The sequence below is a fragment of the Protopterus annectens genome, chromosome 2.part0 (genome assembly GCF_019279795.1).
Source record: "Protopterus annectens isolate FY-2018-M chromosome 2.part0, PAN1.0, whole genome shotgun sequence".
Lineage (NCBI taxonomy): Eukaryota > Metazoa > Chordata > Ceratodontiformes > Protopteridae > Protopterus > Protopterus annectens.
Window position 1 is genome coordinate 1,138,656,338 of NC_056728.1, and position 14,322 is coordinate 1,138,670,659.

Sequence of the window (14,322 nt, forward strand, 5' to 3'; positions counted from 1 at the left end):
AGTCTAAAAGGATGCTGACATAATTAAACATATTTAAAGAAGTATTGTAACTAAGCTGAATATATTTCATACCAACATGCATATTAACAGATGCATCCCACATACTAAATGCAATATCCTGACTGAAATGTTATGCATTATAAATTACAAATATTCTCTTCCTAGATAATTCTTTTAAATAAGAGTAATACATTATAAAAAGTGCAAAACAGAAAAATTATAATGTTACAGCAGTCTCAGTAGCTCAGCAGGTAACACATTCACCTTTGGTGCAACAGGCTGTGGGTTTTCTTCCTGCACCATATAGCTGGATTCTTTCTTCAGTCATAATACCATAGTGCAGCATAAGGGGGCACTCCTAACTGTGCCATACTTTGGATAAAACATTAAACTAAGGCCCCATCAACCTGAGTTGGTGATAGCTTTGTGTAGATATAAAAGATTTCATGTCAACCATCGAAAAGACCAGGTTTTACTTTATTAATAGATACAGTAATACTTCACACCCCTTCCATTCTATTTATATCTCTACAATATTTACATTTACAATATGTTCAGTATTTTGCATCTTCAATTTTACAAACTTTAACATGCTTCCTTCTATCCTTACATAATTATCCCATAGCCATCTTTTTATTTCAACCAAAACATATTTATCATTCCTATTTTATTACACACAGATATAGCACATCTTCTTTTCCCCAACATCCATACTGTTACTATTAATATCTTATCCCTTCTATCGACTTCACACTTTTTCCCTTTCATATTTTCCATGCAATATCATATACACATTTATATTTTGAAAACCTTCCTACTTATACTCATTTTGATTCCGCCTCACCCAAAAAATTATTCTTTTTACAATCCAGAAATGTTTTCTTAATCATTACACTATTTACAGTTTTTGTCCATTGCTATATACTCCATACTACTTTTAGGCAACATATCCAATAATAATCTCCACATGAACACAACAAAATTCAGGCTTATAAAAAAATCTTCATATTTTTCACCCTCTATTGTTTTGTTTTTTTTAACTTCATCCTTATGATCTTTCCATGTACATATTAAGTAATATCTTTTCATTATTATATTATACCATAACATTCTTTTTTTAACTTCATCAATTTTAATTTTCCATAACTTCATCTTATTATCATATTGCTTTTTCCAATCATCTCTTCCTTTTTACTTCATTTCCCCCTTTATTTCACATACAGCATTTCCCTATCAAGCTATTTTCCTTCTCCTTCACATTTTAATAACCCTCCAAATATATATAGATGATAAACAACAGTTTTTTTTATATTTAAGTTTCTGTCTTTTTTATTGTATATAATTTCCCATTTAACGCGCCTGAGTCTTAATTCTCAAATAAAACTGAAAAAAAGAAAGAATGTGCATGGTTGTCACACACGGTAGAAGTGAAACTTCTGTAAGGAAGTGTGATGGAAAGCAAATGGTACAGTACAGTATAGGGTCTTTCGCACTTCCTTTCAGAAGTTTCATTTCTACCGCATATGGCGACCCCACACATTCTTTCTATTTTTCCTCTTCTTTTTCTTTTTCTTCTTCTTCTGTGTCCCATGGATTGGGAATGGAAATGTGATGACTACGGAGAGCAAGTTCTGTTATAACTTGAAGTAAGCATTAGAGCTTGGCTGCCTAAAGGGAACTTATCTTATCTCTTACCAGAGAAGTTAATGGGAGCAAAGGCTCCCAAACTTCAGGGACAGGTCTTGTTTTGCAGTCAGCGGGACAAGACATATATGTGGGCAGTAGCAGCAGTACATGTGCAATGCCCACAAGAAATCTTTATACTTTGTTTTCTGTTTCTTGATTTACTACACTAAGGAGGTTTAGGATGAATGATTTTACAGCAGGAAGCAATGTCCGATCTGTAAAATACACATTTACAGATTGCCTGTCTAAAAGTCTTCAGTGGCATCCCCCCTTGTAACAATTTTTGCAACTGTCATGGCATCATATGTATGTATATATATATCTATATATATATATATATATATATATATATATATATATATATATGTGTGTGTGTGTGTGTGTGTGTGGGCATGAGAACAGTATGCACTGCCTACTGAAGCAACCCATCTATGTTCACAAATTAGTGCTGTGTGCGTGCTTACGTGTGTGTGTTTTGTGTGTGTGTGTGTGTGTGTGTGTGTGTGTGTGTGTGTGTGTGTGTGTGTCTGTGTGTGTGTGTGTGTGTGTGTGTATGTGTGTGTGTGTGTGTGTGTATGTTTTATGTTTGTGTGTGTGTGTTTATGTTTTGTGTGTGTGTGTGTGTTTTGTTTGTGTGTGTGTGTGTGTGTGTGTGCATGTTTTGTGTTTGTGTGTGTGTGTGTTTTGTTTGTGTGTGTGTGTGTGTGTGTGTGTGTGTGTTTTGTTTGTGTGTGTGTGTGTGTGTGTTTTGTTTGTGTGTGTGTGTGTGTGTGTGTGTGTGTGTGTGTATGTGTTTTGTTTGTGTGTGTGTGTTTGTGTTTTGTGTGTGTGTGTGTGTGTGTGTTTTGTTTGTGTGTGTGTGTGTGTTTTGTTTGTGTGTGTGTGTGTGTGTGTGTGTGTGTGTGTGTGTGTGTGTGTGTGTGTGTGCGTGTGTGTGCTGGCAAACTTTCACTTGGAATTCACATATCTCTATGAGGTGAATTTGCACTACATGTCTGGTGCTATGGGTAGAGTCTGAGTTCCATTTCCATTTCACTCTGAACTCACACTACCGTGCCATAAGAAGTTTCACTTCAAAAGAATTTATAATTTTTTCCATTTTCTAGGAAGCATATAAGGCCCAATTACAGAAGAGTTGCTCTCGGTGCCAGTGACCACTTACATGGAGAGGAGATTGAGAGTGGGTATTTTGGAATCTGGTCTGTGTAACAAGTGTGTTTATAGACAGACCTTTCACTAAAGTAAGTCACTTACACTGAAAGCAACTCTTTTGGCTTCTGGTCATGGACACTCCACAAATATCCCGTCTTTCGAAATATATGTATATTAACATGTGTATCTTTCTTTTAAACAATAAATAGAAAGCTTCAACCAACTAACAAACATCAATATTTCATCCAGAATTTCTCTCCATAGTTCAGATACTTACAAACTTTCACCAAATCTGATTTCTGTTCTGTTTATCTTATTTCTAATCCAGCTTTACTTAATCCCCTTTCCATTTTCTCACAGTTTCCCTCACCTTTATTATACTTTTGTTACAACAAAGAAATTATCTGTATATGAAAGCACAAATATATTAATAAATCTTTTTTCCACTTCCCCCCACTGCTTCTCTCATTGTAGCAGTATATATTTTATTTATTTATTTAACATTTGTTTACCGGGAAAGTCAGACTTGGAACAAGCCAGTTTTCAGTGGAGGCCCAGGGAGAAATGCTCTAGAATGCATATTTGCATTAATGAAGTCATTAGTAGCACAGATATATACATGACCACTCATTGGATACCCGTTTCACACTTATATACATACACACTCATTAGATACCCCTGTTTCACACCTTTTTCAATCTTTATTTTCTTTCTTAAACAACCATTTACCATAACATTCATTCAAGACATCTCAGAATGCTTCTTTAATGCATTTATTATTTTTTCTGTCAACCTTATAGGTTCATAGGTTTATAGGATGATACTAGGCTATCGGTCCATTATAAGCCTAGCCAAGAATTTCACCCATGTTCCCACAAAGTCAGCACCTGTTTTCCCTATCCAGCAGGGACACAGGTGGGATCCCATGGGTATATTTTCTGTTTCCCATCCAATCATCCAGGTTCCTTTTAAAAAGGGCTAGTGAGGTACTCTGCTTGATATGATCCCCCCAAAATATCTCACATTGCCTCAAGTCTTGATAAGCCAGATGTTTTTGTTACATCACATGCAACCAATTTTAGATCTTTATTATGCCTTATAATAGCACTGTTACTTCTTTATAATTATAAGTATTAGTTGATTCACTTGCTTTCCCTTTACTCTATATTTCCCTTCCTTTATAACTTCATCCAGACATTTCCTATTTGTTTTTGCATTGCTTTCATAAATATTTTATAATTAGTATTTCCCAGTGTTATTGGCCTCCAATTCTTAATATTTTTTGAAAATTTTCTTCCATGTAAATTTTTACCCTAGTACATATAATTCAGTCTCCAATCCCTTCTTCTAACCATTCATTCAGTATTTCCATATAATTCTTTATAATATTCATATCTTAACCAATCCAAACCTGGTGCTGATTCAGTACCTAAAGCAAGCTACCAGAGACATTTTTCTTCCATTTAAATTCTTTTACCCTAGAACATATAATTCAGTCTCCAATCCCTTCTTCTAACCGTTATTTCAGTATTTCCATATAATTCCTTATAATATTCATAACTTAACCAATCCAAACCTGGTGTTGATTCATTACCTAAAGCAAGCTACCAGAGACAACTATGAATTACAACCTGTTTGCCAAAGCAAGAACCAGTAATTCCACACAGAATCTGCCAGAAGATGCAGGAACCCAGCCAAATCTATTCACAGCAAGGGTGTAAATACAGAAAAAACGTACAATGCTGCAAGTAAAGACCACAAGATTTATTAAATCAAATCTTATAAGTGCCTTTGTCCCAAAAAAAAATCACCGGACTTCCTCAGAGTGACTTTGTAAAGTACAGATAACAGTTTAAAAGCAAAAAAAGCCCACAAAATAACATTGTTACTCTCAGGCTGTAAAGAATTTAAAGATGTAGCACATATTGCTTAAAATAAAATAGGTTAGAACACTTCTAGTATGGCATAAAGTACTAACATAAAAAGTCCTCTGTTACTTGCTTAAACCACCTTTTCCACATATTAAAAGTATATATGTAAAAACAGAATATTCACAAGAGAGGTATATTTAAATCAAATGATCACTAACTCAAAGGAAATACACAAGTAAAGGGAAGGGTGATACAATTCAATACATTCCAACAAAGGTTTAAAATCCAAGTCTTAACATGCTAATTTTAAGAAACAGGATAGGAAGACTGAGTCATTAAGACCATAACGGCCTTAATTTGCCACTCAGATTCTTTACATTTGAGTTTAAACTTCCTTAGTCCCCCTGTACCATCTAGTTCAATAACATCAATGACAAAAAAAGCCAAAGGACTGTCCCCTTCATTCCTGTTTCTTTACATCCCTAAGATGCTCATAAATCCTGTCTTTAAGTGACTGTTCCATTTTATCAATGTAAAAAGTAGGGCATTGAAAACAAAGAGCAATATATTCTACCATCTTGGTTTTACAATTGCATCTCGTGGGGCATCCAATTCTTCCAAGCCCTTTAACTGTTATAAATTCACCTTCCCAATTTATTTATTTATTTATTTATTTGACATTTTAACTGGGTTGGTCCAGCTAAGCCAAGGGCCCATTTTCAGTGGAGACCTGAAGAGAAAAGCTCCAATATGTGAAACAACAAAAACTTGGAAATATATACATACATTTGATAGATATACAATAAAAAATAATGGTACATTCATGTAACACAAGGAAAATAAGTATCAATCAGAACAACACTAAGACTCATAAATCCATAGAACATTCCTATTTTGAATATATACAATGCATGAAAAGCATAATATATGTTTAGACAAAAGAGACAAAAATACAAAAGTATAAGTTCTTTTAGTGTGCTTCACAAGTATAATCAGTATGTCATGTAGAGGCTTGACATGAGCAGGTCCAGGTATTTAGTAGATGAAGTTTTAACTCTCTTTCAAACTGGTGTTGGGAAATGCTTTGTATACTAAGGAGGAGTGTGTTCCAGATATGTGTTATTGTTTTATGTGTTATTGTATACTTATAAAGCGACTTTCCTTGTTCTTTTTGGGTTTGTAGACATCAAGGAGATTTTTATCAGTTGCACAGAGATGCCAGAGGGGGGTGTAGTAAGATACTAGGTTGAAGCGAGAGAGATAGGAAGAGGGGTTATAGACAATAGAGTGTGTAATATGTAGTTGAGGAAGTAGTAGTTGATGAGAGAATTCAGGCCAATGAAGCTTTTTTAGGGCTAGACGCTGATGGGTGTTGTGGGGAAGATTAGTGGTAAATCTGGCAATTCTATCGTATGTTTGGGTCAGTCTGGACAGTAGAGTAGATTGGATGCTAGTAAGGATAGGGGCAGCATAAGTAGACTATGTAAGAGGAGAGACTGGGCCAGGGATAGTTTGGCGGCTTGTGTAAGGAATTTTTGGTTTCTGTACAGAAGTCCAAGTTTCTGGTGAGTTTTCTTTGTGCATTGTTGGGTATGCATGTCAAATTGTAGTTCTGCACCTGTAATGGAACCCATTAGTTAAGTACGTGGTTCAGATTTAATAATAGTATTCTTGTGTGAGGTGATGACAATGGAGGATTTGTGATGTGCCAAGTGTTCTTGGAAAGAAAAGAAGGTTATTTTAGGCTTTAATACTAACTGGTTATTGGAGAGACCAGTTTCAACAGATGAGAAGGTATTTTGAGTGAGTGTTAACAGATCGGAAACATTATGGGTAGTGGAGATAAGTATGGAATCACCAGCATACTGTAGTAGAGTAGAGCCTGTACAAGCAGTATGTAGGTCATTTGTGAAAATGTTGAATAAGAGGGGGCACAGAATAGATCATTAAGGGACTCCTGTGTTGACTGAAAGAAAGGGGGAGAAGACAGTTTGCCAGCAAACAGAGTGTTGCCTATTAGAGAGGTAGCTGGACAACCAATTTACTGAGGAGCTGGAGAAGTTGAGTTTAGACAGTTTATTTAGAAGTTTAGAGTGGGAAACCATATCAAAAGCCTTAGAGAGATCAAAGAATAAACTGGAGAGAAACATGTTATTATTACAGGCCTTGGCAACTGCCTGGATGAAAGAGAGTAAAGCAGTGGATGCACTGTTGTGGGACCTGAAAATGTGTTAAGTAGAGGTTAGTAGGTTTTTGTCCATCAGGTGTTTGATTAACTGGGTGTGTATGGACTTCTCAAGAATTTTGGAGATAGGGGACAGAATGGCAATAGGTCTGTAATTAGAAGGGTTGGTGAAGTGTCCAACCTTATGTAGTGAGATTGTGAAGAAGGATGTCCATATGACATGGACACAGGCTTTGTTAATGGATCTATTTATTAGCATAGAGAAGGGGTAGGCAATAGACTCTGCAGCAATTTTGAGAAAGTAAGAAGGTAGTTTGTCAGCTGAGGTAGAACAGAGTTTAAGTTTAAGGAAGAGAGATTTGATATAGGTGGTGGGGACTGGTTTAAATGAGAAGGAGTTGGATGGTGTATTGCTTAGGGATGGAGGAGGAGAAGAGGAAGTGTTGTTGTTTTGGGTTAGTTTTTAGATAGTTTCTATAAAGTAGTTGTTTATGAGAGTGGCTATTTCAGTGGTAGAGTTATTGGAGAAAGAGCTGGGTGTGGTAGGGTTACCAGGATACATACGTTTGTTAATGGTAGTCCAGATTTTTTTTTTTGGATTATATTGTGGGTTTGACTGCGTAGAGTGGAAAAATGTTATTTTTATCAGTTTTGACTAGGTTTTTGTCAGGTTTCTAAGCTCTTTGTACTGTTGAAGTAGAAGAGGGGATTTGTTTTTGACCCAGGCTTTCCAAACACTATCCCTTTTGTGCATAATAGCGCAGGTATGTTTAGTAAGCAAGGGGATGAAATTGGATTTTATTCTGATTTTTCTGGTAGGTGCTAATGAATCAAGTATGTCTAGGAAGATCTGACTGAATGATATAACAGCCTCATTTAGAGGGAGTTGATGAAGGAAAGACCAATTTATGCTAGACAGTTTAGAGTTCAGTATAACTGGACAGAAATTGGTGAGTTTATGACAGTCCCAGCACATGTGTTTTTTGGGTGGTTGTTGGGAATATCTTTGGGTATATGTAGGGAGGTGGTCACTAAGAGAGTTTGAAAGTGTACCAGGATTATGGTAAAGGTTGGGATCTGAAGTCAGAATCCAGTCCAGAGTAGGGCCAGTGGTAGAATTTTTGTTAAAGTGTGTAGGGGAGGTAATGAGTTGATGGAAGCCATGAAGGCTAATGGATAGGTTACATGATGTAGTTATTAGTTTAGCCCAGTCTATGTTTATGTCACCAAGGATGATGGTTTCATAAACTATGCATAGAGTTATCCTTGAGGATATGTTCTCAAGGATAGAAATGTTCCCAGGGAGGATCTTCATAGAGGCTATGGCAATTGTTTCATGAGAGTTAAAGTGACAGTTCAATAAGAGAAACTCTGCAGGCTCAAAGCTAGGTATAGAGATGGAAAGTGGGGAGAGATTCAGTTGGCCAGAATAGAGGATGGCAGCATCTCCACCTCTCTTCATGATTCTGTCAACATGATATATATTATAGCCTGGGGGTAGTATTTCGGTGTTTGAGATATGTGGTTTTAGCCAGGTTTCTGATAATGTAAAGATATGGGGGAGGTGTTAGCAATCCAGCAGTGAAGTTCTGTGGTCTTATTAACAAGGCTTTGAATATTTAAAGATTAGACATTTAAAGGTTTAGGAGAGAGGGGGAGTGTAGTATATGGAGTTGGGGTGAGAAATGTTAGATATGGAGTAGTGAGAGAAAATAGTAGGTGAGTCTGGGTTAGGATGAATATCAACATCTAGGAGAAGGGTATCTATGAAAAGAATAAGATATGACAGTATGTGTATACAAGAGGATGCTGTCCTCTTTGGAGCAGTATAGGGTAAGGAGCAAATTACTATTTTAGTATTGTAGAGATGAGAAGATGAGAAAGTAAAGAGAGATGGAGAAATGAGATGAGAATGAAGGGTGGTGCTGTCAATATGAGTAATGGAGAGTAGGTGATGGTGTGTTGTAGGAGAAAGAGAGGTGTGATGAGTGATAGGGAGAGGTGGAATAGAAGAGAAATAAGTAGATAGTTATAGAGCATGATAGAATGATTAGAGAATTAAAAGTGAAACACTAGGAGAGAACTGAGGAAAATGAGGTGACAGATTGAGATTGGAGGCAGTGTTTGAAAGTAGAATATTACAAGGAGAGAAGAGATAAGTGTAGTGAGAATAGAAGGGAGGAGGGGCTAAGGTTAGGATAGGAGAGCAGTGAGATTTGTAATTAATGGAAACATCTGAATGGTTGAGAGGGTCAGAAGAGGCATGGTGCAGAGTGTATAAAGCAGCTGAAAGTAGGGGTGGGTGGGAATGGGGGTAAGGTAGGGGAGCGGAGTGAGCCCGAGCATAGAGAGGGTGAACTGAGCAGGTTGAATGGATTTTATGGGTCGAGCTGACTTCAAGAGACAGTAAGATGTCACAAAAAATATCAGTAAGCACTATATTTTGTTTTTATTATAGTAGAAAAATGAGAGACCAGTTTCCTGGAGTAAAGAGCTATGGAGAGGAGTAAAGAAAGTTGAAGTGGCAGAGATGTTAGAGAAGGATGGCACAGCAGGAAAAGGAAAGGTCAAGTAGAAAGCTGGAGGGAGACATGAAAAAAAGTATGTGAAATAAGGTCTTCTGACCTGGAGGCAGATTCAGAGACTAACCATGAGGGAAGGAAGAGCAGAAAGTAGAATAGAATAAATGGAAAAAATCAGGAGAGAGGAGGCAGCAGAGAGCAAAGACCGGTGCAGATATTTAATAGCCAGTAATATTAGAGATTAGGGGAGCAAAATGCTAAAGGGGCTGTTAGAAAGAGTAGGTGTTTGAGCTTGGTGACAAAAAGAGAGATAATTAGAGGAAAGGGACAGAGTTTAGAGCTTTAATGATGTGAAGTGGAAGTTGGGACATTAAGGTGACTGACATGCAAGAAAAATAAGTAAAATATAACAACATACATGTGAAAAAACTCAGTAGAGAGGATGTCCAGCTTTAAACTCAGATGGGGAGAGTGTTCTCAGAGGATGTAAATTGTCTCAGTATCCAGCAGATCAGTTGTATGTGGGAGTTAGTTATTTAGTAGAGTTCACTTCATGTAAAGAAACTCAGTAGAGAGGATCCCAGTTTTAAATGTAGATGGGTAGGGTGTTCTCAGAGGACTTCAGTTGTCTCAGTATCCAGCACATTAGTTGCATGTGGGAGGTAAAAAGTGTTACACATGTCACAAATATATGGACAATATGCACAACTGCCACATTTCACCATCTTATGGCATCTTACTCTACCATCATTAGTGTATTTTCCTTTTCAATGAAATATTTAATATTGCAATCCCTCCAAAAGTTCAAAATGGGTGGTTGTCCTAGTTGTTCCATATTTAAGCCACCCATTTCAAGTATCTTCCAGTTCTTAACTAAAACATTCTGAATCAAATTTGCCTCATGGTTGGGTGTAAGGATACAATCCTTATTAAATTTGGCCTCCATAACTACACTTGTCATCACCCCATCATTCTTTCCACCTAGAAGGAGTTTATAAAAAAGCTCATTCCTTTTCTGTAAAACCTCTTGGAATATCTTTTCCAAATATTCTTGTGGGTATCCTCTGTTCAAAAGCATACCTTTTAATATTTCTCCATCCTCAATATTAGCATACCCTTTATATCTCCCTCTGAACAACTTAATCTCTCTCCACTCTCAGTTCCTGTACCTAGCATTGCTCCTGCTGAAATCCTTACTGTAAACTGTCACCTAAACCCACATAAAAATATTTGTCATAGCCTCTATTTATATACCTCCAGGGGATAATATTCCTATCCTTGAGAACTTTTTCTCCTGGCTCACTCAATCTAGTCTATATGAAACCATTATTCTTGGAGGTGTAAACATAGACTGGTCTAAACTTTCTACCACATCTTCTAGTCACAGTCTCAACCTTCATGACTTCTCCCAGCTTATATCCTCCCCTACTCATACTAACAAAAACTCTGCTTCTGGGCCTATCCTAGACTGGATCCTTACCTCAGATCCCAACCTTTATCATAACTCTGGCATACTTCCTAACTCTTTAAGTGACCATTCCCTTAGCTACATCCATAGATTCACCCAACATCCTCCCAAAGACCACCTATACAGAGAATGTTGCAAACTTACTAATTTCAATCCAGGTACTTTTAACTCCAAATTGTCTAGCATTAAATGGTCATTTCTATATCACTTCCCTCTCAAAGAGGCTGTAACATCTTTCAATAAGATATTTCTTGACATACTCAAATCCATAGCACCTTCCAGAAAAAAATCAGAATAAAATCCAACTTTGCCCCCTGGCTTACAAAACATACCCACTCCATTATGCGTGAAAGAGACAGTGTCTGGAAGCATGGGTTAAAAATAAATCTCCTCTCCTACTTCTAAGATATAAAGAGCTCAGAAACCTGTCTAAAAAATTAGACAACTATGATAACAAAAATCTTTTTTCTGCTCCAACCAATCTAGCCCACATAAAAATCCAAAAATTTCTACTCTACCATTAATAATCTTCTTTACCTTGGCAATCATTCTACTCCCAACCCCTTTCCACATAATACAGCTACTGAAACTGCCACTCTCCTAAACAACTATTTCATAGAAACAATCCAAAAACATGCACAAAATAGTAGAACATTCTCTTCCCTTCCTTCATCTTTCAACATAACTCTCTCCAATGCCTTCTCTTTCAAACCAGTTCTCACCACCATCATTAAATCTCTCCTAAACAAACATAAGCCTTGCTCCCCCTCTGCTGAGAGACTGCCATCTTATTTTCTTAAAATCACTGCATAATCCATTGCCTTCCCTGTTGCTATACTCATAAATTGTTCCATTAGCGAAGCCCATATCCCTGATATATGGAATTCCTTCTACACAATCCCTCTTCACAAGCGAGAAAACTCTACTGATCCTTCAAACTATAGGCCCTTTGCTATCCTGTAAGCCTTATCCAAAATTCTACAAAAGTGTGTCCATACCCAGTTACACAAACACCTACTCGATAATAACCTGCTAACTTCCACCCAACATGGCTTTAGACCACACCATACCACTTCCACTGAGCTACTGTCTTTCACACAAACAGTAACAGAGGCCAGTGATAACAACATGCTAGTCTACTGTTTATTCATCGAGCTCTCTAAGGCCTTTGACACTGTTTCACGCTCTAAACTTCTGTCTAAACTCTCTGACCTCCATCTCTCTAGTTCTTCTATAATCAGGTTTTCTAGTTACTTATCCAACAGGCAACAGTCCATTCGCTGACACACTGTATTCTCCCCCTTCCTTCCAGTCAACACTGGTGTTCCTCAAGGATCTATCTTGGATCCCCTCTTGTTCAATATTTTCACTAACAAACTACATTCTGCTAGTAGCCTCTCAACACTTCTACAATATGCCAACAACTCCACTCATCACCAATGCCCATAGCATTTCAGATATTTTAGCTCTCACTCAAAACACCTTCTTATCATTTGAAACATGGCTCTTAGATAATCAACTCGTACTAAATCCTAAAAAAAAACTAAACTCCTCTTCTTTCCTAGCACACTCTCACATCACAAACCCTCCTTTTCTATCACCTCCCTTAACAATACCATCATAAAACCTGAACCCCATACCAAACCACTCAGTGTCATGACTGATGATGAACTAAAATTTGATGTAAATGTACATATTCATCAATGTATAAAAAATACCCACCAGAACCTCTGCCAACTCTGTCACAATCAAAAAATTCCTTACACCTTCCTCTAAACCCTCTCTAGCTCAGTCTCTCCTTTTACCCTGTCTATTGTACGCAGCCCCTATCCTTACAAATGTTTAATCAACACTTCTATCCAAACTTGAGCAAACATACAATAAAATAGCCATATTTGCCTCTAATCTCCGTTACAAATCCCATCACTGTCTCGCCCTTAGGACACTTCAGTGGCCTGAATTCTCAAAACAACTAATTCTTCCTCACTTGCATATTACTCACTCCATCCTAAATGACCCTCTTCCTGCCCCTCCATCTCTAACTTAGTATCTTACTATAATCCCTGTTGTCACCTATGTACAACTGACAAACACCTCCTTGATATCTATAAACCCAATAAAATATTTGAAAGTTCCTCTATAAATACTCTGTAGCTCATGCTTGGAACACTTCCCACATACAAGAAAAATTCTGCAAAAGTACCTGTTTAAACTAGAGCTTAAACATTATCTACAAAAGATCGGGTCAAGCCTATGTCAACCCCCCACATGACGACTATTTTCTTTTTGCTTACTTTTCTTTGGGTCTATATTAGAGGAACGAAAACTGACAAGGGCGAATACGGCTTGAGCGACACATACTGAGCGAATATCGCGAATATTGAAAAAGCGAACGGAGATCGTCATAGGGAATTCTTCCCTTTATTTCAATGGAGTGCAATCTCGGAGTTGGTATATTTAAGTAGAGGGGGTGTGGGGGTGCAGGGGGGATTTCACTCTGCATAAAACAGTTTCTGAGAGATTTCCTGTGTTAGTTGTTTTGTTTCTGTCTTTCGATATAATGGACATTCGCTCAGTATGTGTTGCTCAAGCCGTATTCGCTCTTGTCAGTTTTCGTTCCTATAATATAGACCCCTTTTCTTTTACTCTTCTTTGATATATCACCTCATTTCTATCCATTCCTCTTCTATCATGTAATTCTACTCTATTCTTTCTATATTTTAAAAACAAAAACTTATTCTAATACTATGTCTCTTTGGTTAAATACCGAGAGTGTATTTCATATATGGTATACTGTTGTAATATTATTGTCACTGCTTTAAAGAATGCAGTGCTGTGAATTATAGTAAACTTATCTTATGTTCAGTACTTGCACATCTGACCACCGTGTATGTTTGTTTATCTTTTGTAAGATTGTAATTTGTCTGGAGCTTTTTTCCTTGGATCTCCACTGAAAATGGGACCCTGGCTCAGTTGGACTAACCCTGCTAACAAATGTTGACAAAATAAATAAATAAAATGTTTTAGCTTCATAAACCTTTCCTCACTAGATGCACCAGTTGCCCTTTAACCAAGGCTTTCTTCTGGTGGTGAAGATAGACAACTTTCAAAGTGAAGAAGAGAATTTGAATGCATTGGTTTCCTATACAAAGTTGAACTGAAGTGAAACATCTGCTGGCATGATCAATTTTTAACTTCACAGCTAAGTAATTGATGACCTCACAAGACTTTGTCATAGCAATTTTAAGAAAATGGGTGATACTATTAATGTATGAAAAAACTCATCTAACCTACTCACAGTGTCTCGCGAAAAAATGATGATATAATCTAGGAAGTGCACATAAAGGCTCCAGCAATTGGCAAATGAAGTATTGAACACATAATTCCATTCCCAATAGGCCAATATAGTGTTAGCAAATATGGAGGCACATGCGGCCC